Genomic DNA, 27,108 nt, shown 5'->3' on the forward strand with positions numbered 1-27,108 from the left:
CTCACTGCCAAAGTCCTCCTCAGTGGAAAGGCAGAAAGGAAATTCCAGGTGGAGGGAAATTTGCTCACCCCTGCAAAGACAGGCAGCGAGCCATCTAGAGGCAACTGGAGCTGCAAGTCCAGATTTCTTTACATCCTGCTCTGAAGTGTAGATCCCTCATTAATTTTAAACTAAATTGTAAGAAAATATTAAAATCTCACAAGCAAAATGCTAGACAATTGAAGAAATTGTCAGGTCAAATGGAGACATTTTTTTCACCTTGGTTCTAACGGCTGTGCCAAAATAGAAGGTCTGGGTGCTTCCTAATAAACTCCACCTGGTCCCAAGAGCTGCTGAGCTTCTGTATCAGCAACTTCTGTATCAGCATGCAATGGTATTCGCTTAAAATGCAAATGCCACACCTAATTTCTGGATGAGGCCCATTAACCTGATTTTCCATAAAATCTCCTCAGGACTGATTCTCAAGACAACTGGAGTTTGAGAACGATTATGCTCTTGGTTGAATATCACCCATTCCGCTTTCTACCGATACCATGGGCTTCTCGGATACAACCGTAGGACACAGATGTGAAGTATGCTCTTCCAAAGGCCCTTGTCATGTTGCTTTGAATTGATCTATCCCAGCTGCTGTGCAGGGATCCTGACTTGCTCACGCCTATAATCTGAGGACCTGGCACACAGTAGGTATTCAGTAAAGGACTATAAAAATAAAATGGCAGCGGGGAAAACTGACACAAAATGGTCATTTTTACCTTTTTTTTTTTGAAGTGGTACCAAACATTTACCTATTTGCTGCTTTCTAGCCTCTGAAAGGATGGTCCTATCCTACCCGTAGGATTGCCCATGGCCATTTCCTCCAATGCAATACTCACTGGAGCTTCTCATGCAGAACATTTGGTCTACCATGATGGGAGAGATACCTTTGTTTGGACTCTCAATTTTGCAAGCTTTGGAAATTTCTGCCTCAGGGGCTATCATATTAAACAGGTACTAATCAACAAGACCCTCTTACCATTTTCCTGATTTATGGGGTACAGATTAGATTCCTGGTTTCTACCCCAAACACAATGAATTCATATGAGGAGAAGGGGTCCAAAAAGGTTGGTTTTAAACAAATACCTCGCATGATTCTGAGTCTGGAGCCCGAGAACCACATTTCAGCAAACACTGGTTTAAAAGCAAACAGGGTGAATGAGCAGCTTCATTTTCTTTTCTTCATTTGATGGGAACTTCTCAAAATTGTTCTTTTTTTAAAAAAGGGTCCCTGTTTAGGTGTTCATCATGTGAGATGCTCTGGGCAGGATGTGAGGGCTCCCTAACTTCTGGGCCCACCTTTGTGTGTCCTGAGGGAGGAAGCCCTGCCTTTCATTATGAGGCCAACTGAGGTCCCCAAATTGGTCCTGGAGGGGTAAGCCAAGCCAGGCCAATCAGGTGTCTGTTCCTGGGCCTGTGCTTGCAGCATACATTGAAGTCACATAGTTTCTAATTAATTCTAGCACCAAAGACGGCAGTGCCAACAGCCATATCCAACACCATAGCCATACACCAGTCTGGGTGCCTGCCATATCCTGAGCTCCTAGGAGAGCCTAGCCAGCCCTCCTGTCCCTCCCTCAAGCCACCCAGTCATCACCATTCCCAGAAGCCCTCTTCTGCAACAATTTCCCAGAGTTCACTTGTATTGGCTTTTGTTGGTGGTTCTAGGGATTGAACCCAGAGGCATTTTACCACTTTAGGACATGCCTAGTCCTTTTTTATTTCTATTTTGAAATAGGATCTCATTAAGTTGCTTAGGGGCCTCACTAAATTGCTGAGGCTGACCTTGAACTTGCAATTCTCCTGCCTAAGCCTCAGAACTAGCTGGGATTCCAAGTGGGCACCAACATGTCAGGCTGCTTACATTGTTTTTAACAAAGCATCCTGATCCTTAACAAAACTCCAAAGCCAGCTCCCACCCCACTGAATAACCTAGTTCCTTTATTTTAAAACAATACCAACAACATAATACTTGGCTTAAAGTTCTGTTATTTTCAACCTGTGGTTTGATGCACTTATTTACTTCACTGAACTAGAACACAGAGAAATAGTACAGCATGGAAATTATACGGAAGTTCATAAAAAATTTATAGGGCATATCAAGAAAACAAAACTAAAGGGTGCTGCTAAATAGAAAATAGCCGCAAGCTTTTGAGAAAGGGCTGGGTCTCTGGTATCACTCACTAACTGTGACAATGACAGCTGTTTATAGTCTCCAACCTTTGCTTGGTTCATCTCTACAGTGGGAAGCAGCTTGGGTTGCAAGGAACAGTAAAGTCCTGGCCCACAGCCAGCGGTCCACAAAGCGCTGGTGGGCTTTGCCATCGATGCTCTGAGCAAAACTCCACCATGACCCCCAGGCTCATCTTGCCAGAGAAGGCAGCTCCGTGGATACAGAAAGTTTCTCACAAATGAGAAAAGAAAAACATACATCATCATCCAAGTTGAATCGTAGAGAGTTGATTTTCAAATATTCAATCCCCCAAAAGCAACTTCATTTGTTTCCACCTTACTCGTTGCCTAAGTTGTTTGGAGTCAAGAGTGAGTGAGGGTGGAGGAAGCCGAAGGACCACAATCACCTACTTGCTTATCTTAACAAAAGTCGGTAGTTGCCTCAACAATTTAGTGAGGCCCCTAAGCAACTTAATGAGATCCTATCTCCAGCCCGGACCAGACCAGAGGAAGGTCGGTCGGGCTCGCCGAGCAACCTGTAGCTGCAGGAGGCACCGGGCGCGGGTTTCCCGGCCTTCCCTCTAACCCACTCCAGGCCGGCCTCCCTCCAGCCTCCACTCCCCCCTAGACAGGAGCCTCTCCTAAGCTGCGGGACACAAAAGAATGGGCGGCCACGCGGGCGCGGGAAGTCAGGGGCCTCCAGGAACCGGCCGCCGCGCCGCTCGGGGGAGGGGGTTGCCGGAGTAACTTGGGCGCCCCCAGCGCGTCGGCGCCAGTTCCGTTCGGCGGCCTCGCGTGGGCATGGATTGGGGGCACTCTCGCCAGAGAGCAGGGGATCTGGACCCGTGCCCCTCCGCCCTCGGGCCTGCTCTCAGGGAAACTGATCCTGAACCCCGACTCTCCTGCAGCCGCGGAGCTCTTCGTCTGTCCTCGTTCCCCTTTGTTGCCGCGGTGGGCGCGTTCCTGCAGGGTGCATCCGGAGCATTCCGCTTCTCCATCCCAGGAAAGCCCAAGCTCTCGGAGCTGAGCAACCAGCGGGTCGTGGAGGGTGGAGAGGAGGTGGTGCTCCACCTTGAGGGCGCGCGCGCTCTCCTGTGGCCCCCCGGGAACCGGTTCCCTTTGCAACCCCAGATCCCCCTCCTACTGCGGTCAGTTGCACAGCGCACTCCGCTTGGCAAAACCGAGGAAGGTTGGCCCTTTCCAGGCTCCACCGGGGAGGCTCGGCACCCTGCGTCCCCTGGGCCACCAGCGCTCCCCTAACCGCGGAAAAGTTCCTAAACCCCTGGCGAGCCTCCCCTCGCTCACCACCTCCCCAAGGGCAAGCCTGCGGGCTTGGGGGCGGGGGACTCCCTCGCCATCTCATGCCCTGACACCTGGAGACCCACAGTCGCCGGCTCCACTCCAAAGAATAGGAGGAAGACCCCAGCGGCGCCGTGCGACGCCGGCCACCACGCAGCCGGAAAAGTTTGCGCTCCCTACCCGGTTCTCCCAGAACATCTCGGAACCTCGGGTTGGCGTGGTTCCCGGGCCACCTCCGGTTCCCCGCTGCCCCTCCAGTTCCCTGGTGGCTACCGGGGCTCCAGCCACCTGCTACCGGGGCAGGGAGATGCCCAGAGAGAGATTCTCCACTCGCCATGGCCTGTCCTTAGTACTCGGGAAAGGGGACCCCTCAGTCCCCCTGCCAGTCCGCAGACACCTCTCCGGCTCGGGAGGGAGGTCATAGCTACTCACCACGCGCCGGGGTCCTGCTCCATCTCCGGCTTTCGTCACTGCTGCCGCAGACCTCTCCCTTCACTGCCCCGCTCGCGGGGCCCAGCTCATGAATTATTTAAAACCTGGCTCCGGAGACCACCGGGGTGGATTCCCGAGAGTCCGCCCCGCTGGCCAGCCTGTGGGTCGGGAACGGGTGCAGACCGCCGGGCAGCCGCACCCACGCACGCTGCGGAATGCGGGTGAGGGAAGCCGAGGGTGTCCGCGAGGACCTGTTGCCGCTTCCCCTGTGCCCGGGCCAAGAACTGAGCATGGAACCACCGCCGGGATAGGAATGATGACTTAAACGTACTCAACCGTCGCGGGAGAGCTGAGCTCGTGGCCGGGTGCTGTCGGGACCTGGCTCAGTAACTTAAAGATCACTCAGCCTAGGTTTCTGGCCGCACTCTGATTGGACAGTCTGAGCAGCCGGCCACGATGCCCTGGGGGAAATCCACCTAGACCTGGCCAGCCTTTATTTCTTGCTATGGGAGCGGTGCTCAGACCCTCTATGCCCTCCTTTATGCCAGTCAGAGCAGCTATCTCTTAAAAATTCCTTGCCTCTCAGATACCTCTGCTGACTCTGCAGACTGCCTGTCCCCCACTCCCACGCACACACACCCACCACTTTAGACATCGCTGCCTGCTCCAAATGCATTAAAACAAACAAACAAACAAACAAAAAATAGAGAAAAATACTAAACAAAACCCAGATCTAGGACTGGGGGTGTAGCTCAATGCTTGCCTAGCATGAGGGAGGCCCCAGGGTTGAACCCCTGCGCAAGCCCACCCCCGGCCCCAGAATCATTTGATTCTTATGGTGTAAAATCACAATGGTTACTTACTGGAATCATAAAAAAAAAAAAAAAAAAAAAGCCATTAAGCAGAACTTGTTTGCATTCATGCACACAGGCATCCGCTATAGCAGGAAGCACACTACCTCCTAATCACTCTTTGCATGTAGGCCTTCCTGGGCTGAGTTGCCTGGCATTCCCAGAATCTTCACAGTTCTAACAGAAGTAACCACCCCTTCTTTTAACTTCCCCCACTGATAGGCACCACACCCTCACTTACCATTGACTATCTGGAATGGAAAATACAGTGGCCCTTTTATCCATTCACTTCTGTGGACTCAACCAAGGGCAATGGAAAATATTCACCATCAAAATTGCATCTATACCAATTATGTTCAGATTTTTTTTGTGGTCCTTCCCTGCATTATACAATGCAATAGCTATTTTCATAGCATTTACATTATATTAGGCACTATAAGAAATCTAGAGATGATTTAAAACACAGGAGGGAATATTCATAGGGTATATGTGAATACTATACCATTTTATATAGGGGAGTTGAGCATCTGCACATTTTGGTATCTGCCAGGATCCTGGAACCAATTTATCCTCCCCTCAGACACCAAGGGATGACTGTACTGCCTGGTAGGAAAAATAGGACTTGGGGGAGAAAAGCACTCTCCAGCCAGTGTCTAGCATCCTTCAGGTGTTTAATAAATGTTTGTGATATGGATGCCTGGATGGATGGTCTGATGGAAGGACACAAGAATGGTTGTACAGACCTACAAACAAATGATGTGCAAGACTGCTAACTCAATAGCTCTTTTATTTACTTCAGCATAAAACAGGTACTGGGAGGGGAGAAAAGTCTTTATTTTTAAGAGTTTACATTGATCTCGAATGTGCATATTTCCAGGACCAGAAAATGGTTACTCAGAAAACTTCTGAAAAGTACAGGAGGACATGGCAAAGTTAATGGTACCCCAGGCTTCTATTCAGTTCTGTTCGAAGCCCTTTTGCAGCCTGTCCTGCTGTGGGGCCCACCCCACTAGTTCAGAGGCAGCTAGCTGGAAGAAGCTGGGGAGAAGGCCAGGTAGGTGGAAGGTGAGTACCCTCTCTAGAGAACAGCTCGATTCAGTCTTCCTCAAAGTCTGGTCCTGTCACATTTTATCCCTGTGATTTTGCTGCTTAATCTGAGCCTCAGCTTCCTTGCCTGCAAAATGGTGACAACTCATATACGCACTGGTTCCAACCCTAATAATAACAGCAGTTGCAGTAGTGCTGAGCAGCAGCGTTCAATGAGCATTTTCTATGAATGAGGCTCTATGCCAAGTGTTTCAAATGAATTTTTACGTAACCTTAGCAACAACAGTTTGAGATTATATTATTATTATTTCCATCTTAAAGGTAAAGCTAAAACAGGTTCAAAAATTTGTCCATGGTCACACAGCTAGTAAGAGAAGATCTGAATTTGAACCGAGACCTGGCCAGTTCACCAGAGAAGGGGCTACACTCTCTAGAGACATTGTTACATCTGATTGAAATGGCCACTGATCACCTGTCTTTTCGTAGGCACTGAATGCTTTGACTGTCTTAATGCACCTTCTCATCTGGACCATTGTGGATATTCAATAAGCAAAGAAAAATAGACAGAACCTAATGTTAAGGCAATGTTAAGGCTGATGTTCTGGGCAGCCTTCAACAGAGAGTAGTAAGACCTAATAGTTAGATCTGTTACACTTAGCATGGAGCTCTAATCCTACACTCCTGCTATTTAGTTCAACTGCATTTCTGTTATTTGCTGTCTGCAAGGCCAGCAGAAGTGAAGTTTATTGCCACACATACTCAGAGTCATTTGATACAAAAAATATCCCTGTGATTTTGCTGCTTAATCTGAGCCTGAAATCACTCCTCATTTTCCCTGTTGGCTGAAATCTAAACGTGAGATGGCATGTCATTCTGGGAAGAATACTTTGCTAAGAAGTAAAAGATTTGATCAGGTTCTACCAAAACTGCAAGTGTGGCCCCTGCAAGTCACGGCTCCCCCCATGACTTCATACTCCTCATGTTTGGTGCAGTGGCCATGTTTAATGGGGCTAGTGGCTGCCATTTTGGATGTCACAGATACAGGATCTTTCCATTATTGCAGGTCTATTTGACTGCATTAGGCTAAGTCACAGTGGCTAACTATAATAAAGGGAATATTAAAACTGAGATAAGAAAACTAAGTTTCAACAAACATTATGAAGATCATATGGCTTTAGAAATGAAGCACTGAGCTTAGGTTATAAGATTAGTGATAAAGTACATGCTTAGCATGTCCAAGATCCTGAGTTCCATTCCCAGCACACACAAAAAAAAGAAAAAAAGATGAAGGAAGGAAGGAAGGAAGGAAGAAAATAAAGAGAAGAAAGAAAGAGGGAGAAAGGGAGAGAGGGAAGGAAATAATGAAAGAGAGAAAGAAAATTAATTGAAATTAATTACTGTCAGACTACATAAAAGTTGGTAACTCAATAACCTTCTCTTCCCTGGACAAGATGTATGTGATGGTAGCTTTAGATATTTTTTTTTCTGAGTCTTTAAGACTAAAACAAAATAGGCTTTCCAGTTCAAGTTCACCTCTCAATTTCTACCATGAATAGCTATGATTCAAAATAAATAATTTCACTTTTCAGATTTCCCAGCAGTCACTGATCTAGGGGTCCTCCCTCTTATGCCGCCTACCGTCTCCATGGGGAAGCAGAGCAAAAGGTCCAGCTGAGGCTGCAGCAGCTCTTCTAGGGCAGCCAGGCCCACTGCTAGGGCTGTATATCCCTCTTGAGTTCCTTGGAATTTAAGATCTTGGAATGTCTGGATCAACTGTTTTGAGACTACTCTGGGGATAAAGGACTATTTGGGACTGGGCGTGGTGGTGCATACCTAAAACCCCAGCCGCTCAGAAGGCTGAGGCAGGAGATTCACAAGTTAAAAGCCAACTTCAGCAACTTATCGAGGCCCTAAGCAACTTAGCAAGATCCTGTCTCAAATTAAAAAAAAAAAGGGCTGATGATGTGGTTTGGTGGTTAAGTGACCATGGGTTCAATCCCTGGTACCAAAAACAAAAGGAATATTTGGTTAACCGGATTTGAAGGCATTCACCAAACAGGGACATCACGGAAAGCATGTGCTCTGGCTGAGATGAGAAATGGCTCATCCTTCAGAAGGTCACCGGTTGGGTGGTGCAGGGCTCTTCTCAGATGCATCTGTGGCAGACTAGGGATTTATTTATGATAGACTGTAGCAAAATAAATATGTTTAATAATAATAATTATGCTAATGTCTTTTTGTGACCAGCAGAAATAGCAGTGTATGACCCTTTAGAGAAAGAATTGTACCATCTCAGCACTGCGGTGCCATAGCCAGGGAGAGGGGGAGAAGGAAGGAGTGGGGAGAGAGAGAGAGTGACAGGGAGTAACTTCGAGCAGACCAGTTCTCCTGTAAATGTTTTACCTCCTGAGTTCCAGTTCCTCTTGCTTTTTTTCTCCCTTGCCTGTGGGCTTAGATGCCAAAAACAACATCGATGGTGTTTAATAACCAAAAGCCAATAAAACATTCTTTTTGTACTTTGAGCACCTTCAGGTAGGATTTGTGATTCATCTGTCTATCCCATTGCGTATTAATTCGAAGGCAGAGGAAGAAAACTTCCATCCAGTTTAAATAAAGAGAAGGAAAGAGCTGGATGGGACCAGGCAGTGGCAGCACCTCTGAAGCAGGATTCAGGATGTGAAAGCTGGAGAGAAGTTGGAAACTCGGTTGCAGTTTGACGGGGCCAGGCATGGGATACTTTGGGGTTTCATGCATTGGGATCTGCTTTCTGGTCAATTACCATTTCAAATGAATCCCTCATCCCTAGGCATTTTTCATTTCAGCACTCTTGACATTGGCTTCCATCTGTGTGTTTCCCTCTGACATCATTTTAAACATGCACTAACTCAAATGAGGTTTTATAATATGCCAGTAGCAACCATGTGAACCACATAGAAAGGCAGAGAATTGTAAAGTATTAGGGTACCCATCCCACTTTCTCAAGAAAGATGAGGTTCCTTCCAATACAAGTGAGAGATTACTACTGGAGGTAGGCTGAAGAATTTCATCATTTTCTGAGAACTACCAGTTTTTATCATAGCCCATAAACAGTTCAGCCAGGAACTTGTAATTTATACAACAGCAAAACTTCATCTTTCTGGAAATAATCACTGTTATTATCTTGCTCCAAAGAATCATTCATTTGCACATCTCTTCATCATTTGAAAATATTGACAAGTTTTGCATCTATTAAAAATATTCATCTCAGATTCCTGATTATCTATATGAATGTCTGTTCTTCAAATCACTCTGAGCTAATCAAGTAGAAAGATCTTATGGTTCCATTGTTAATTAACAAGTTGAGCAGAAGCTTTTATGTATGTTCATTGTATATTGGTATGGGAGTCAAGTTTTGGTTTGTTTGCTGTTTTGTTTTTTGACAGACACCTTTGATGTGAGGATTTAGGGCACCCCAGGGCCTCACACACAATAGGAAAGTACTCTACCACGGAGCTAAGCCCCAGCAGAGTCATGTTTTGAATTCCCTGAAAATTATAGCTTAGAAGACCTAACGGGGCTTATCATCTCCTGGGAAACTAATAGCACATTTTAAACATTATGCAATTAATTTTTTAATTAAAATTTGAGTAAACGCCAGAAAGGTGAAATCCACAGTTACTTCTAAACCTTTTAAGAGCTTAAACTTTTCAAGAGTTTCAAGGTTTAACCCAGAATTTCAGTAACAGCTCTTTTCCTGGGAGAGAGATGCTACAGGCCTCACATCAAAAGCTTCTGTCAACACTTCTTTTAATTCTTCCTAACAGGAGCCCCACTCGGAGCAATGTTTCACTTAATGTTCCAAGCAACTGCTAGAGACAGAGGGAGATATTAAAAGAGCTAGATTCCAGTGGACTCCTTTTGACTGCTGAACAAATTATTTGACTTTTTTTTTTTTTTTTTTTTGTACCGGGGATTGAACTCAGGAGTGCTTAACCACTGAGCCACATCCCCAAGTCCTTTTTAATACTTTATTTAGAGACAGAATCTCAGTAATGTGCTTAGGGCCTCATTAAGTTGCTGAGGCTGACTTTGAACTTGTGATCCTCCTGCCTCAGCCTCCTGAGCCACTGAGATCACAAGTGTGCACCACAGTACCTGGCTGATGTTTTTGAATTAACAAGATTGAGGTTTTGCTTTCATCATGTACGTGGGCGCACACACGTGTATAGTTCTGGGGATTGAAGCAGGGCCTTGCAGCACATGCTAAGCACATGCTCTACCACTGAGTTACATCCTAAGCCCAAGCATGAGGTCCTTAAAGGTCTAGGCAAGTGTCTGAGAAGCAAGTTCAAATGTTGACAACACATCCATCATCAGAATTTAAATAGAGTTACCTTGCCTCAAAGTTCAGGGAGCATCAGGACAGGGCTGGATGGGTGGAGTATTTTTGCAGAAACCATGTTGGAGATAGGATAAAATAGCTAGGCTGCATAGTAGTTTCCAATAATATGGGAAAATTTTGAGTGATATTTCCAGAATTGTTATTACAGAAGGAAGAAAAATTATAGGTTAAATGGGCAAATTGTTTTAAATCAGGGTTTTAAATATACAGCACTCTTGACATTGAGGGCTTTTAAGACACAAGTGAAATTACTATTTATTTGGGGAATAATCTTATCAGATATATTAAAAAGGGGGTTGCTGGTAGCAATTTGGCACAGGCTAAGGATTGTGGTCATGAGCTGAAGAATCCTCACTTGCACTCTTGACCAATTGCATACCTGGCCCTGTAGGCAGGTGAATCTTCTTCTCCTGGTTACTAGATTTTTGTAGTCAATGCTTATTTCCTCTTTTAATACACTAAACCTGGTGAGTAGGTATTAGTTGCCACGCTGGACAGATGGGAAAGTCTAGGAGTAGAGAACAAATGATTTGCCTCAAGTTACAGGTGGGACCGAGCAGACCTTCTGACTCCTTATCAGGACTCTTCTCACGTAGAACAGCACAGAAGGGTTTACACTGCCCAGGTACGAGATAAGCCCTAGATTCTGGTTGCAGTCCGTTTTCTGCTGCTTTAACAGAATACCACAGACTGGGTCCATTATAAACAATATTCACAGTTCTGAAGGCTGGGAAGCCCAAGATGGGGATTGCTTCTGATGAGGGTCTTCATGCCATGTCAAAACATGGTGAAGGGCAAGCAAACGCATGAGAGTCGGAGGGTGGAGTGTGAATGCATAATGAACCCATTCCTGAGACGACGCTTTTGACCATCTAAGAGTAGAACTCTTGTGACCTGGTCACCTCTGAAAGGTCCCATCTTCCACTACTGTCACAATGGCAATTATAGTTCAATGTGAGTTTGGGAGGGGACATCTGGACCATGACAACCCCTGTGGGAATCTGTACATCATGTGAGTGGGTAACTCAGCCTCTAATCAGAGACACTTTGCAGGTAAAATTCTCCAACAACCAAGGGAGCAGGAGAAAAGATGGCCATAAATAAGTACCGCACTGGGGAGGTCACCCTTGCATTTATACCACATCACCTCAATGACAGCCAGCAGTTCAATAATTACACAGTAAATTATTCCAGGGGAGGTAGCATGTCTCCCTGGGCTCCTCACGGACGGGCAGGTGCACGGGCAGCACACAGAGCTTGTTCTGCATATAGGCCAGCACGTGTTGAAATCCCAAACCTTACTTAAGTTTGAGCATCAAAGCACTTAGAAAACAGGAATTACTGAATTTTTCCTTGCACTAAATGATAAATTGCTTAGCACAGAATAGGTTTTCAATGAATCTCAGAGGAAAATAAGGAACAATAAAGAGAAGGGGAAAGTGCTTAAGAATACAAATAAATGTAGCCACAGCAAATGCTTTCTAAAAGATTGACAAAGTATATCCACAGGGTAGTTCTACGCACCTGTTGCTACCATCTCTTGAGTTACTCTTTGCTGGGCCCCGAGTGAGGTGCTTTCCACATATTTCTCTAATTTAACTAAAGCCTTATAAGGATCTTGTTATTTCCATTTCTCAGAACAAGAAATAGAGGCTGACAAATTCAGGCTCTACTTTCTCACTTCTACAATAAGAATAACACTAATGGGGTCAACCACAATTTTAAGCACCTTGCATACATATTTCATTTAATTTTTAAGACAATCTCAGGAAGTCAGGAAGTATCTATTAGGTGGCAAGACAGAGCTGCTGGTGGAGAGGCTGCAGCACCAGTGATCCTGCCCTCATGCAACTTACTGTCCAGGAAGAGAAGCTGACATCAACCAACACCTCCAGGTAAAGTGGAATGCTACAGAAGAGGGTGTGCTATGGTCTGGATCTGGAATATTCCCCCCAAAGCTCAGGTGTTAGGCGATACTGCAATGTTCAGAGATGGAAAGACTGGATTGTGAAAGCTGAAACATCATTCATTCAATAATTGGGTGGTGACTGTAGGCAGGTGGGGTGTGACTGGAGGAAGTAGGACACTGGGCGCATGGCCCTGGGAACTGTATCTGTCCCTGATCCTTTCCCTGCCTCCATCCCACCCCTCCCCTGCTACCACCATCTGAGCAGCTATCTGCTTCCTTGCCCTGCTGCCATGATGTTTCTGCCTGGAAGCTGGTCAACCATGCACAGAGTCCTCTGAAACCATGAGTCAAAATAAATCTTTCCTCCTCTAATTTGTTCTTGTCAGGTATTTTGGTCATTGTGACAAAAAGCTGAGACTGACATAGGCTGTACCCACATGGGTTATAGAACCATATAATGAGGGTGTCTGTATGAGTTTCCTGGGGCTGCTGTAACAAATAATCACAGACAGAATGGCGTAAACAGCAGAAATGCACTGTCCCACAGTCTGGAGCTAAAATCAAGTACCGGGAGAGTTGGCTGCTGGTGAAGGTTGTGAGGAAGGATCTGTTCCAGGCCGGTCTCTTAGCTTCTGGTGGCCCCAGATGTTCTTTGCTTTGTAGGTGGGATTCTCCCCAAGTACTTACATCATCTTCTCTCCGCACAGACATGTCTGTCTCTGCGTCCAAATTTCTTCCTTTTTAAAAGGACTCCTGCTATTTTGGATCAGGGTTCAACATGATGACCTCTCTCCACTGGATCCTCTACAAAGACCCTATTTCCAAATAAGATCACATTTACGGGCACTGGAACCTTAACATCTTTTAAGGGAACAAAATTCAACCCACAATGGCATCATTTTACAGATGGAGGACTGATACTAAGAAATTGACCAGGTCGTGAGCAGTCAAAGTGGCATTCTGTCTGATTGAGTATGGCTGACTCCGGAGGCCAGAACTTTAACCATGGTGCTAAAATAGCTCTCAAGGAAAGGGGCCTCGAGAGAGCACTTCAGAAATCCTTTGTCAGTGATCATCTTCATAAGACAGATAATCACTCATTCATTCACCCAACAAATAATTAACTGAGCATCTACAGCATGCCCATGCCAGCCTGGTGCTAGCACTTGAGACAATTTCATGAACAAAACAGTGATCTCTGCCTTCACAGAGCCATTGTTCTGGATAGAAAAACAGACAATAAACAATAAATATTAACACATTTACACACAGTATATTGGAAGTTGATCAGAACTCTAAAAATAGAGCAAGAAGGAGAAAGCAGAGAGTCTTGGAAGTGGAGGCCTCTGGAAGTCTCATGGAGAAAGTTTTCAAACCAAGACTTGCAAAAGGTGAAGAGGAGCCTGGCAGTCAGGGGAGAAGGAGACTGCAGAGGCCACGAGGCAGGAGCAGGCTTGACCTGTCCAAAGAGTGCTCAGCAGGTCACATGAGCAGCTGAACTCTGAAGACCCGGCAGAAAAGAACCGTTTGCTCAGAGTCAAAGCCAAGAAATGGCCGTTCATTTCCAAATCCCATCTCCCACTTCCAAGTAGGAGACTCTTACCACAAGAATACAGAGGGCAAGATTCAGACCCAGGGCTGGAAGAAAAGAGTGAGCTTTGAAGGAGCATTTGGGCTGCACCAGGTGGTCCCTGTCCTTGGCACTTAGGGACACGGGACCCCAATCCAATGAGAAACTCATTGGCTGTATACTGTAGTTGGAAAATGAAACTCTATGAAATAGCAGATGATGATGGTGGATGAAAATAATAATAATTTAAGAGGAAAATACAAGAGGAACAATAGCAACAAACCCTTGAAACTGTCTGTTTTTTGCAGTACTGGGGATGGAGCCCAGGTTCTCTACAACTGAGCTGTCCCCGGCCCTTTTTATTTTAATTTTCAATATTAAGACAGGGTATCACTGATACTATGCAAATTTTATGTAAATAGTAGTCACACTGTAATGTTCAGAGAATAATGACAAGAAAAACATCTGTGTTCTGTGTGGGTGCAGCCATCAGAGGCCTAACTGCATAGGACACAGAAGCACAACACAAGGCTTATTTTTCCAAATATTTTCTATCTGTGATTGGTTGGATCTGAGGATGCAGAGCCCATGGGTAGAAAGCACTGATGGTGCTAACTTGATTTCACACTGAGGAATGTGTCTTGCCCCATGTGCACCTGTCGAGGCCACAGGACACATTTGGATTGATTTCCACGGTGAGGATGAGCTGTGGAGAGGAAGTGGTCCTCTTATTCTGCCCAGTGTTATCTGAGGGCTGCCCCTCCTGGTGGTAGGGTCAGAACTACCCTGGGGCTCTAGCATCTTCACAGCTTGCCCAACCAGCCACAGACCTGGGATGGGAAACTGAGGCAGGAGCCTAGAGAAAATCATTGTCCTGGTCTGAATACAGTCAGAGAGGGAGAGGTCAGGAGGGCATGAATAGGTTATATGCAAACACTACACCATTTTACATAAAGCACTTGAACAGCTGCAGATTTTGGTATCCAAGGGGGCTCCTGGAACCAATCCTCTGTGTGTGGACACAAGAGATGACTTTATTTCTACCATATTTAAAAAGGTATTCTGGAGAACTTGTTCTAAAGTATTCCTTTCAGAGTTCCTTCTCCAGAGTTCCCCTGTCCCCCCTCTCTGGGCTAGAAATCCCACCCAGGTCTCACTCAAGTTAGCCAAGCACTCTACTATCAAGCACACCCCAGCCCTGCGGAGTTGTCTGACTTATTTAATGGGGTCAAGTGGTCTCATGTTCAACTCTCCCAGTCTTATTTGCTAGTGTTTAGTAGTCCACCATGCACCCCCTCTTCTGGCTGGGAAAAGCTTCCTTTTGTGGAGCAACAGTGGGATCCAGCTCTGCCCAACCACATGATTGTCCACCCATGAATGTTCACCTGTCACACATGCAAGTGTGACCCTACCCTACCATGGATGGGACAGTAACCACTTCTGCACAGAGCTCTAATCCTGGAGTGGCACATAACACATGGGACCAACCCCATCAGCAGCGTCGGTGGTCTGGGTGTAGATGGTGCTGGGTGCCCACGCTAAACCAGGCAGTGATCACCTTCGGTTTCCATCCTGTTCTCCAGCCTCCTGGCAAGGCCCAAGGTCATCCAACACCCTTACTGTATGTTATTTTTCCAAGGAAGTTTAGCCACAAGGTGCTTCTGTTGCTCTTTAATGGTTAAACTAAACACACTACCTTCAACATCTCCCTTTACTTTCTAATCTGTCTCATCCTCCCCCGTCTCGTGGTGGCAGTGCTGAATTAGCACTGTGTGTCCTGTTTTCTCTGAGCCAGTGCACAGGGACAGGATCGGGGGAGGCAAGGGAGAGGTCATGTAAGTGCAGGGTCAGATCCAATCTTTATTTTGCATTTTGAGATGGATTCACTGTGGAGTTTTTTTGCATACATATCAATATGGATTTTTAAAAGATTGCATTAAATATTATTGGTCTTAATTGGTGAGCTGTTTGGGCATCTCATTAAATTTTGTGCACCCTTGCACAACTCTACACAAAACCAGAGGTCATTCACATACTTCTTTCATTCACTGAACAAATTCTTCAGAGCTTTGCTCTGTACCCATCTGTTCTAGGACCTAAGGAGACGGAGATAATTCACAGTGGCCAAGTTCTCAGAATCAAAATGGAGTCAGGGAAGGCCACAAAGGGTGTGTGTCCTCAGGCATGATCTCTTAACAGCAGGAACTATCACAGAAGGCTTTGTCAAAACCATAACTGCACAAAGGCCACCATGACCTTGCACAAAAATACTTGCACAAGGACCTCTGCTTTGCAACTTAGTAACTGTCTGTGTGACCAAGGACTGGCGCCACCTTGTTATTAATCCTTGTAGCCAAGGGTAATCGTTGCAAAATAACTTACATAATCCTCCTCTTTTATTTTTTTGGTACCAGGGATTGAACTCAGGGGCACTCTGCCAATGAACCACATTCCCATCCCTATTTTGTATTTACAGACAGGGTCTCATGGAGTTGCTTAGCACCTCGCCATTGCTGAGGCTGGCTTTGAATTCGTGATCCTCCTATCTCAGCCTCCCAAGCCACTGGTATAATCCTCCTCATTTTACCTTTAAAATCTTTGTCTCCCTTTGCCACACTGTACACACCTGTGGCTCACGGTGCCACCCAAATTCTCATTGCAATGCTCTGCTGTCCCCGTTAAACCCACTATCTTTAATAAACCTCTTTCTGGTTGTCATTTAGGTTGTCTGATACTAAAAAAATGTCACTTTCTTGTAGGGGAAACAGATGCCACTCTGAATTCTAACTGCACCAAGAGAGGGTGAGGACAGGGTAAGCACAGGGAGGAGGCAGGAGGGCTCGGTAAACACACGGTGGGTTTCCTGGCCGCTGGGGTGCTGAGGTAACTCAGTGGAATGAGAAACTCACCAGGTGAGGTGAGGCGAAGGACACCTTGGGCGGAGGAGTCGGCACACAGGCTACTCAGATGCAGTGTGGGATCTGGGCAGAGGCTGGGTTGCACCATGCTCGAACATAATCCAGGATGGTAAGGATGGGCAGGTGGGAAGGGTCAGGCTGTGGAGGATTTGAACGCCATGCCAAGGAATTCAGACCCTCGATGGCATTGAGGAGCCATCAGGGGTTACAGCGTAGAAGAGTAATCCCTTTGCATTAGTTTTGGGAGGATCATTCTAGAAGGAGGCTGAGGAGTAGAAAGTATGGGGGGAGTGGTAGGATCCGGGCAGAAGGCCATCCATGTGGTTCCTCAGCATTGGTTCAAGAGGGTGGTGGCATCCTATGGCCTTTCCTGGGGGCTTTGGGCTTTGGAATAACCTTAGACCTAACCTCTCCTCTTCCCGACTGCTGTCAAGAAAAGTGCAACGTTGCACACAGTGAATACCTGAGGCTGAAGACCCTCGAGAAGCTCTCATTCATTCTCAATAGAAACAGTCTGTGCCTGCCCACCTCCAACCACTCGGCTCCCGCCTTGACACGCACGGCCCACCACGCATGCTGGAAGCCCCCTGCAGCCCCTGCTGATAGAGTCCAGCCCAAGATACCAGCAGCCATGCTGCTGCCACCTCCAGATTCTTCTGGAGTCCTCAAAGCTGGGGACCCAGGGGCTGTCACACAGATGTGGGAACAATGGCCTTGTCCCCAGATCTGACCCATAATTCAGAACCAAAATGGCTCTGGCTGCTCCAAGAGACTCATGAACATCTTGGGATCTGGCTCCTCAGCTTCAGAATCTACACCTGTGATCAGAAAGGCTGGAGTGCTCCAACCCCCCTTGGGGGAGGGCAGAGAGGAGGCTCTGTGCTGTCCACAGAGCCCCCCTGTGCTCCCCACAAAGCTCAGCCTGAGGCCTAGCGCCTTCCCTCAGTGGTCAGAGCCTATTTGCTTCCCAGAGCCATGGCCTTAAACACTTCCATCTCAGAACACCTTTAGTTGTTGCATAGCTAGAGGCCCATTAGGGTGAGTAGTAGTTACATTAAAAAAAGAAGAAGACAGAGAAAAAGAACCATTTGGATATAATCCCAGTGTCCACTTCTTTCCAGAGAATGGCTCAGCTTTGAATTGCCAGCAACACTGGAGGAGTAAGAGCCAAGGCCCAGCGTGGGTAAAGGCTGCCAGCCGCCTGTTCCCCTGAGCATTCTCCGCCACAGGGGAGCTTTGGTCAGCAGGAGACAGAGCAGATGAGGCACTCCACCTTGGGGTGGCCTCCAAGGGCCCACCTCCCTTGGACTTGGCTTCTAGGCTCCTGGTCATTTCCTCTGTTCCACCTCATTGAAGTTTTAGATTCCCATGAAATATCCAGTTCTGCAACAGCAGGGGCTTGGTCTGTTTTGTTCATGAAATATCCCACGGACTTAGAACAGTGCCTGGCATAGAGCTGGAGCTCAATAAACACACACTGAATGAACGATGCTGGTTCTGGGCAAGCAGGTTGCCTTCAGAAGGATCGCGCTTGGTATACATTCGCGTAGCAGATTCAAATCCTGCTCGGTCCCTTCGCCTCCTGCACCTGTTTCCTCATTGGAAATGGGCCTCACAATACTTATGTTTTAGAAATAAAGCAAGGTATGTATTAACTCACAAAGAAAAGGAAATGGGGCCTTATAGAGGACACCGGACACACAGCCGGGAGATGTTTCCTTTGCTTCCTCCCTTCCCCTTCCCAACCTGTTGCTTTTCTACAGACATTTATGGAACCCCTTTGTGTGCCAGGTATCACTCCAAGTTTGGGACACAGCAAGATCCAGACAGAAGAGGGGAACCCTGATCTTCTAGGGGGGCCTTATCTTCTAGCTTGGGAAAAGGGTGGAAAGATCTATAAACCAAAAAACCAAGCAGATCCTTTCAGATGGTGCTAAGAACCATGGAGATAATCACATAAAGAAAACAACCAGGGAAGGGAGGGCAGAGGTTTTTTCAAAGCCATATGCAGATGGGTACCTAAGTGTGGCCCAATGCTGGGCACTAACTGGGATCAGGGCCCAGAGGGTCCAGTGCTGACTGGGCCCCTGATTGGGCAGGGACTTAGAGGAGGCACGCCTACCTCCAGGTCTCAGCTTCCTTATCCAAGGGTGGAATCTCTGATGGTCTGTGATTTCTTTTTTTCCCCCAAGGTTAGCATTGTATTGGAACAAGCTATGATTCACAGGGAGCTTACTATTTTAATTTAGACCATCAAATGGCTTGTAACAGACACTGCTGTGACCCTCAGCAGCTTCACCAGTGCATGGATCCCAAGCTTTAAGTTAAAGTCAGGAAACCTCATGGTGTCACCCAGTGTTGGGGGCTGGATGTCGTGAAGAGGCTCATGAGAGCCATTGTCCAGCCTCCCGGCCACTCTCCCTCCTGAGGCAGCTTCCCTGTGGCCCCAGCTTTATGAATCACTCAGAGCAACCAGCTTGTCCCTGGCCTTAGGTCTGTAAGGGAGTGCTCCGGAGGCATTGCTCTGCAGTGGCAGGTCTGGAAGCCTATTTGACGTGACAAGTATGTCCTCTGTGGGGCCACCTCTGGAAAAATATGAAATAGGCTTGGGAGGGGGAACATGGGCTTTGGGATCACTTATGTGGGTTCAAAGCCTATGTCTACAGCATGCTCTGATCTTGGACATGTTATCTCGTGGCTCAGGATTTCAGTTTTACCATCAACAGTGAGAAGAGCCCCTTAATTTCCTGGGTTAATGTGAAGACTTCATGACAGCGCACAGTTAGTGCTCAGTAAATATTCCCTCCACACCCACCTGCTCGCCGGGGTCTCTGCCCCTCGAGCCTCCTCCATTCCTGCTGGGCTCACGATTCTGCCTCTTCCTCGATTTCTTTTGTCCATCTCAGACTTGGGGACAATCTCTCTCTCTGTGGTCTCAGTCTCAGCCCTGGGAAGGATGTGACCCAAGCTGTGCCCATCCACCAGCCGGGATGCTCATGAGAAAAGGAGGCTCCGGGGAGTTTTGTGTTTTGATTATTTTATACCAGAGGTGGGGATTTGGATTGGGGGTGGGCGGTGAGGCGTAAAAGCAGTGGCTCTGGAGGAAAAGTAGCTGTTGTTTAAAATCTATGTCCCCATGATGAGTTATTTAGCCTCTCTGTATTTAGGTCCCTGGTCTGTGGGCTTCTGGCTATCATATGAAGAGCTTTTCACGGTGTCTGTTTTCTTTCTTTCTTCTTTTTTGTTTGTTTTTAGTTGGAGTTGGACACAACACCTTTATATAAATTTATTTTTATGGGGTGCTGAGGATCAAACCCAGGGCCTCACACGTGCTAGGCGGGTGCTCTATCATTGAGCCACCTATTGTTTTTAACAAGTCTTCACTGAGCATTTGTCCCAGGCTGGCTGGTGTCTTTCCTAATGTCACTGCCATGGTCTGTATGTGGTGTGAGCTCCGATAAACAGCCCTGGGTTAAAGGTGTGCTCCCAGGTGGCACTACGAGGAAGTGTGATCTTGAAAAGAACGAGGATAACTCCTGTGCTACCCCTGGGTAGTTCTTAGAGGAAGGTGATTATAAAAGGAGCAAGGCTGCCCCCACCCTTGGCTTCCTGTCTGAGGGGTGACAGCTTGCTCCTATGATGGCAAAACCAGACCTGGTTGTGAAATGAAATTACAGAAACGTTATGCTAAGAAACCAACGCCTAGGAAAGGGGTCCATTCCGCTCCCCTCTCTTGGCCTTGCTCCAGGAAGCCTAACTAGCCCTGGGTCCCTCCCTTCTGGATGGTAAATAGCTGCCCTAGGAATCTGACTGCTCCCTCTGGAAATGTATCAGATGCCTGTAAAAAGAGCTGTTTCCTCTGGTCTGTTTCTGTGAGCATGCTTTATGTTAGAGCCCCTGCACAGGCCTTCTGCCGCAGAGACTAGGAACTTTTTTAAAAAGAGGAAGAAGCCCCAATGATAGGACGGGTCTAAGATGACGTCAAGTAGCCTATAAATGTTGTGAGAAACTGTGGAGCAGGGCTCAGAATTTGGAGTTTCTGTTTTCCTCTGGGCCTACCAGTGTGAAATACACTCTGGAGTTCTCGTCCTCTCTGAGTGCTGCTTGCTGCTTCTCGGCCAGCCTGTTTCCCGCAACACTCCTCACCTGCTCCTGCCATGCTCTGATGCTGTCCATCACCCTCTCCAGAGGGACAACCACAACCAAGGGACTGCATGATCTTGATCTGAGCCTCCAAAACTGAATCTCGTGAACTTCTTTTCTTTGTACGTAGCCTGCCTCAAGTTTTTCATCATAGTAATGAAAAGCTGACTAATACGTCACTGTGTGGGTCAGTAGGGGATGAGCAAAACCCTGGGTCTCTCTCACTTCAATCTGCCACTCTGTCCAGCACATGACCTCCCCATTTTTCAAGTTAGGGGGGAAAAAAGAAGATTTAAATATGTCAATCATGCCCCCTTTTCTCTGGGGCCCACACTGCCCTTGTTCCTGGCTATAATGTGAAGCCACTGCCTCTGGCTTCAGAAGCCTACAGTGCCCTGATGAGGCCCATGATAGCCATGTTGCCAGAACCATCTGTGTTGATAAAGAGAACTCCCAGGCTGTTGATAAAGAGAACTCCCAGGCTGCTCCTCCACTTTGTCTCTAGTTCCTGGTGCCAGCATCTCAGGAGAGAGCGAGGCAAGACTGCAAGGATCCCTGAGAGTGTCCAGCCCAGTGGTTCTCAAACTCTTGTGCTCCGTTGCAAACAGCTGGGCTGACGGAGTCCCCCACTAACATTGTCTCCCCCTGTGGGGCCCACCCTGTATGCTGTGGCCTTCAAACACAACCCACACATTCCTCCCTCCCAAATGCCCTGAAGGGTGACCACTCAGAGCTACCCAGCTTGGGTCAGGAGCATCTCGTGCACCCCGCCGTCTCTCCATCCAGAGCTGCTCAGGTCTTGCCTGCATAGCTCTTCTCTGCACAGCTTCCCTGGCACTTGGTCCTTGACGTAGGTGGAGAAGCAGCAGAATTCAGTAGACCATAGAGGACTATGGACGATGGGTACCGAGGGCCCTGGATTCCTCAGCTCAGGTATCTCTCCTTCAATCCCACAGTAGAGGAAGACAGAACAGGAATGGAGGCCCAAAGGAACATCCTCATGGAAGGAGAGGCATGGTGGGAGGTGAAGGGGCAGGAGTGGGGGTAAGCTGACCCTGTGACCTTGGATGAGCCCTTTGCTCTCTCTGGGCCTCTCTCTTGAAAAGCAAAGCACACAGCAGGAAGCTGCATCTAGCCAAGCTAGCCCTGCACACAGCCTGCCAGCTCCTTCCTCAGCAGAAGGCGTGCTATTATGAGAGACACTTTGAATTTTCATGCATAGTGCTTGGCTCATAGCTCCTTCCCCAAGGCAGGCCATAGAACCAGGATTTCTCTTCCAAGAAGGGTCATAAAAATTCCTTCACTGTTCAGTCTTGGAGCTGAAGATAAAGAAATCCTCTGATCTACCTTATCTGACAGTAGATCATAAGGTCCCCACGTCAGAGGGTCCTGTCCCCTAGCCAGGAGGAAGAATGCCACACTGCAAGGCCAGGAGGAATCAGAGTGAGCAGCCTTGCTGGGCTCCCTGCTCTCTGTTCGCATAGATGCGACCCTTCGTGTCCAATCACACTTCCACACAGCTGTCCACCTGTCCATCACGGCTAGGCAGTGAAGCACCCCTCTACCCCCAAATGACAGGGTTTGGAGAATTTCCTAACCCAAACACACAGAGGTTCCTGGAGGGTGGGGCGCTGGCACAGGGCAGGGAAGCTCCGTGCCCTTCCCCATGCCCCAGCGTGTCCACCTCTGGATCCTCTGGAATGTCCCTTATAATAAGGGGACAAGTACCTTTCTCTAGTCCTGGGAGCTACTCTGTGCCAGGTACTGTGTGGCATCTCACTTAATCCTCACCAGCCACACACGGATGGGGCACCACCCCCATTTTCCAGGTGAGGAAACCGAGCTTCTGAGAGGTGAGGACGTGAGAGCAGCTGCCTCCTCCTGCCCCACATTGTATTTTAATTCATCCAACATGTGTCCACCGCACTAGTGGAAAACTAGCTGAGCTGCTCCATGAATTTAATCCAACAAGGCAGAGAATAAAACAGTCTGAAAAGTGGCTGTTGTCAGATCAGGGTGATAAGAGTGTGGGGCCAGTCAATCAGAGAACCACTATCTGACAGTGTCTGTGACATGCCGCTGCTCCTGGACAGGTCATCACTGATGTGGTGTTTATGGAGCACCTGTGGCTCCAACGTGTGAGCTCTGCAGTTCTCTGGGCAGATCAATATTGCCCCAATATGGACTTATGGTTCAGAAGAAAAAACACCAGTCAGGAACACGGAGCTGGATCTGGTTCCAGCTCTCCCACCTAACAGTTGTGTGCCTACAGGCAAGTTAATTAACCTCTCTGGGCCTCTTGTCTCCTTTCAGAGCCTTTGAGAATCTCCCTGCCTTTGCTGTGCTCCTTCCACAAGTTTTTTTTTTTTTTTTTAATTCAAACTTGGTCCAAACTTGTCAGGGCAATGTTATTTAGAGTTTTCCAAGAAATCACACTCTCAGTGGAGATTCAGGAACCTTCCAGCAGGCCCCCCCCTAAATAAATAGCAGGCATCAGTTACAGAGTTTCTTTTTATAAAAGAGAGAAGACATTTGAGAAGGAACTGTTGTCATGGCTGTCATAGTCACTGCAATCTTGTTTTTCCTCCCCTTTGATCTTTCTCTCTGGGGAAACTTCCTTGAAAAGAAGTCCTGTAGAAATACACGTTGAAAACTTATTTGGTGAGAAGTTTTGTGAGCCTCTTTATTAAACAGACAAAGCAACAGAATCGGAGTCCGGAGGCCACATTCTGGAGCTGTAGTTCTGCAGGTTGGGGTGAGGCCAGAAGAATTCTTAAGGAACATCCCAGAGCTAGGGGTTCTTGTGGTCAGGAGCTTGGGGGAGTCTTTGCAGAACATTCACTTACACCTGGGGAAACTGAGTCCCAGAAACATTAGATCTCTTGCTATAGGGCTCAGCAAGACTTGGGTTTGAGCCCAGGATCCATGAAGCTATTAGAAGTTAGACCTCTTCTCTTCCAGTTGTTATCTGTGTGGACTTAGGCAAGCACAAGGCTTTCCTCATAGAGTGTCCCAAGACAGTAGCAGTGCCGCTGCATTCTTTTTTTTTTTGAAAATGGAACAATAATTTATTTGTGAAAAAAATCATAAGTTGTATGTCAGAAAATCAGAAAAAAATATGGATTAAATGATATAAATTTGGGGGAGGATACCAAGTAGTAATTGAATTGTTTTATTTCTAATAAGTAAATAAAATAAATGTAGCTTCTTGACATGGTCAAATTCATGGTAGGTATGGGATAGCCATTATGTGATGCTGGTACTTTGTATATTTGAAATATTTTGTACTTTTAAATAAAAATAAATTCATGGATGAATTAAATCCCACGTCTACTAGGTAACACGCCGCTGCATTCTTGAGATTCTGCTCCTGGTAGAAGTGCTGATGGGTGAGCTAGAGAGACACCGACCTTGGTGATTGAAGCCAAGGTGGAAGACCAAGAAAGAGCAAAGACCTGCAGAGGTGCTGAGCTTGCCAGCCTGCTCTTCAGGGGATGCGGGTGACTTCCTTGAGGAAAGGATGTTTGGGGATGTGAAAGGCTACTAGGACTGGACCAGGTGAAGACTCTCCCAGAGGAGAGTGTCATAGGCATGGGAGAGATGCACCAGGGACAGGTAAGTAGCAGGAACACCGGCCTTGAGCCCAGAGGGACATCCCATAGGCAACAGGTGTCCAGGAGACGGGAAGGGCAGCTGGAGAGAATCGTGCTGAACCCTTAGGTGCACATGTGTGCTCTATCCGCAAAGATTCAGGCCGGCCATCAGATGTTGGAGGCCTATTAGTGAGGTTCAGGAGATCTTTGTCTGAAAATGAGGAATCCAAATTTGCCCCCTGATTTCTGTCTTTCCCATTCCTGGTCTAATTGCCTACCAGTGGCCAGAGCGACGCTTTCAAAGTGGAAGACTGGTTGCCTCTTTGCTCAATACCCTTGACAATTTGTTCCCATCTCACCCCTCACTCACACAATGTCCAAACATCCAGCATGGCCTGTAATAGCCTCCCATTGTCCCCAACTCCCACGTCCTCCCCTTTCTAACAGGACACCAGCTGCTCCTCCTCCCTGCCTTCCCCTGACACCCTGACCCTCCCTGCTGCCTGTGCTCGGTGCTCCCCCTGCCTCGGTGGAGGGTCCACCCCAGACCCCCACTCAGCTCTCATGCCCAGGCCTTCCCCGAGCAGCCTGAAGTCATCTCAGTGTCCCTCTGGGTGGCTCAGCGCGTCCTTGTTTCTTTCTCCTCCATCCCTCACTCCAACTGCCCACCAGACACATTCACCCCAGGACCCCAACCAACCAGCTAGACCCTAGCACCCAACTCTGTACCTAGTTGGAGTGGATGTTGTCCTGGAGCTAGTCATTGTCCTGGTTTCTTTGGACTCTGTGTGGTCAGGTCCTGGGTGTGGCCATCACCCCAGGTGGCATCAGATATGCCAAGGCATGTAATGAACCAGGACCATTTTGAATGGACAGAAAAACAAACGCTTCCTTGAACTCTGATGACTGAGCTTTGTTCCCCAGACCCCGACACAAATAGGCCGTTGCCGCAGTCTGGCTGGCTGCAAAATAATCAGGGGGGTGACGAATAACTTGTGTACGTTGATACAGCAGGAGTAGGAGCCGTTTATTGCAGGACAGGAGCAGTATTTATACATTCCACACAGCTTATCTAATTAGCATAAACTAGATACATCAGTCAACCAATAAGGAATCTCCACACTCAATGGCTTGTTTTTGTTACTTCTCAAACCACTCCCTCTGACATTTAGCCAGGCACCATCCAGACTTGTTTACGAACTCTAACATTCCCCTGGCAAAATGCCAGGTGTTATTTTGACTTGTTTACAGACTCTAACATTGGAACTAATGAACCTTACGCTGAATTTGTAGATAGGCTTATTCAAGCAGCTTCCAGAATTTTTGGGGATACAGAACAGGCAATGCCATTTATAAAACAACTGGCTTATGACCAAGCAAATCGTTGTTGCAGAGAGGTCATTAGACCATGGAGACATGAAGATTTAAACACATATATTAAATTATGTAGAGACATTAATGAACAAGGGCAAGTCTTAGCAGCAGTACAACAGGCTTTAGATGCCAGGCCAAAAACATGCTATAATTGTGATCAAACAGGACATTTTAAAAGGAGTTGCCCCATAGGAGGAGGGTTTAACAAAGCTAGATATCAAACGAATAGAATACCGGGTATTTGCCCACGATGCCGTAGAGGGAAACATTGGGCTAATGAATGCCGTTCTCAAACCACCATAGAGGGTATTCCGTTATCAAAAAACAGACAAGGACCAAGTGTTTACCCACGATATCGTGGAGAAAGGCATCGAGCTCCATTGCCAAAAAACGGACAGGGGGGCCCAATGCTCCGGGGCCCACGACCACGGGGATCAAAGCCATTCTTCCTGCAGAAGTCAGTTTGTGCCAGAGACATGGTCAGCGTCGCCTGTGGATTCTCCTGCAGGTTGCTGGCGGAGAGCTGCAGCGGGCTCAGGTACAAGTAGGGCACGCCGCTGCCCGCGCCCGGGGGCCCGTCGCTGAGCGAGAGCACGTCTGCGAAGGGCCGGCCGCGCACCGCCTCCAGGGTGGACAGGGTGGCCAGCGCGCCCCAGTCGCAGACGTGCGTCACGAAGCGGGCCACGCGCGCTGCGTCCTCGCGGGGCGGCAGCGGCGGCAGCCGCGTCCCAGTCGCCGTGGTCCCGGCCGCCGCGGCCCCGCGCGGGCGACACCAGCAGCGCCAGCAGCGCGGCCAGCACGGAGGCCAGCAGGGCGCGCGCGGAACCGCGGGCACGTCCGGCCATGGCGCCGTCCGCTGCGGGTCCGCGGCCTCGGCCCGCCGCCCGGGTGGCCTTGCGCGTGGCCCGCTTCGTGACGCACGTCTGCGACTGGGGCGCGCTGGCCACCCTGTCCACCCTGGAGGCGGTGCGCGGCCGGCCCTTCGCAGACGTGCTCTCGCTCAGCGACGGGCCCCCGGGCGCGGGCAGCGGCGTGCCCTACTTGTACCTGAGCCCGCTGCAGCTCTCCGCCAGCAACCTGCAGGAGAATCCACAGGCGACGCTGACCATGTCTCTGGCACAAACTGACTTCTGCAGGAAGAATGGCTTTGATCCCCGGAAATCCCCACGAGAACTCCAAAATAGTGCGAGAACTCAAAAGTTGCGGCAGAGGCGGACAGGCAGAGGCGCCTGTCAATCAATACTCAGCCGTGGCTCTCAGCAGGCCGTGCTAATCTAAATGTCCCTTGCAGTGTGGGCTTGGCACCGTGCACAGGAAGGCTGCCAACTTCCCCTTTGTACAGCAAGGCTCTGTGATTCCCAGGAATGGCGGCCCTCTCTGCGGGGG

General features: G+C 48.0%; 1 protein-coding gene and 1 pseudogene across 3 annotated transcripts in view; both read right to left on the minus strand.

Annotated features, from left to right (window-relative positions):
- Positions 1-4,133, minus strand: part of Prom1 (prominin 1) — a 126,421-nt gene extending 122,288 nt beyond the window's left edge. Inside the window, exon 1 of one of the 3 annotated variants that reach the window (XM_071614161.1) lies at positions 3,937-4,133. The gene's annotated coding sequence lies outside the window, so the exon portion shown is untranslated. Of the gene's footprint in view, positions 1-1,119; positions 1,189-2,253; positions 2,302-3,936 lie in introns of those variants that run through there. The other 2 variants (XM_071614162.1, XM_071614163.1) reach the window with 2 other exon arrangements.
- LOC139706483 (protein CREG1 pseudogene) lies at positions 4,023-26,583 on the minus strand (annotated as a pseudogene).
- Positions 26,584-27,108: the final 525 nt, after the last annotated feature.

Source organism: Marmota flaviventris, chromosome 7 (assembly GCF_047511675.1).
Source record: "Marmota flaviventris isolate mMarFla1 chromosome 7, mMarFla1.hap1, whole genome shotgun sequence".
Classification (NCBI taxonomy): domain Eukaryota; kingdom Metazoa; phylum Chordata; class Mammalia; order Rodentia; family Sciuridae; genus Marmota; species Marmota flaviventris.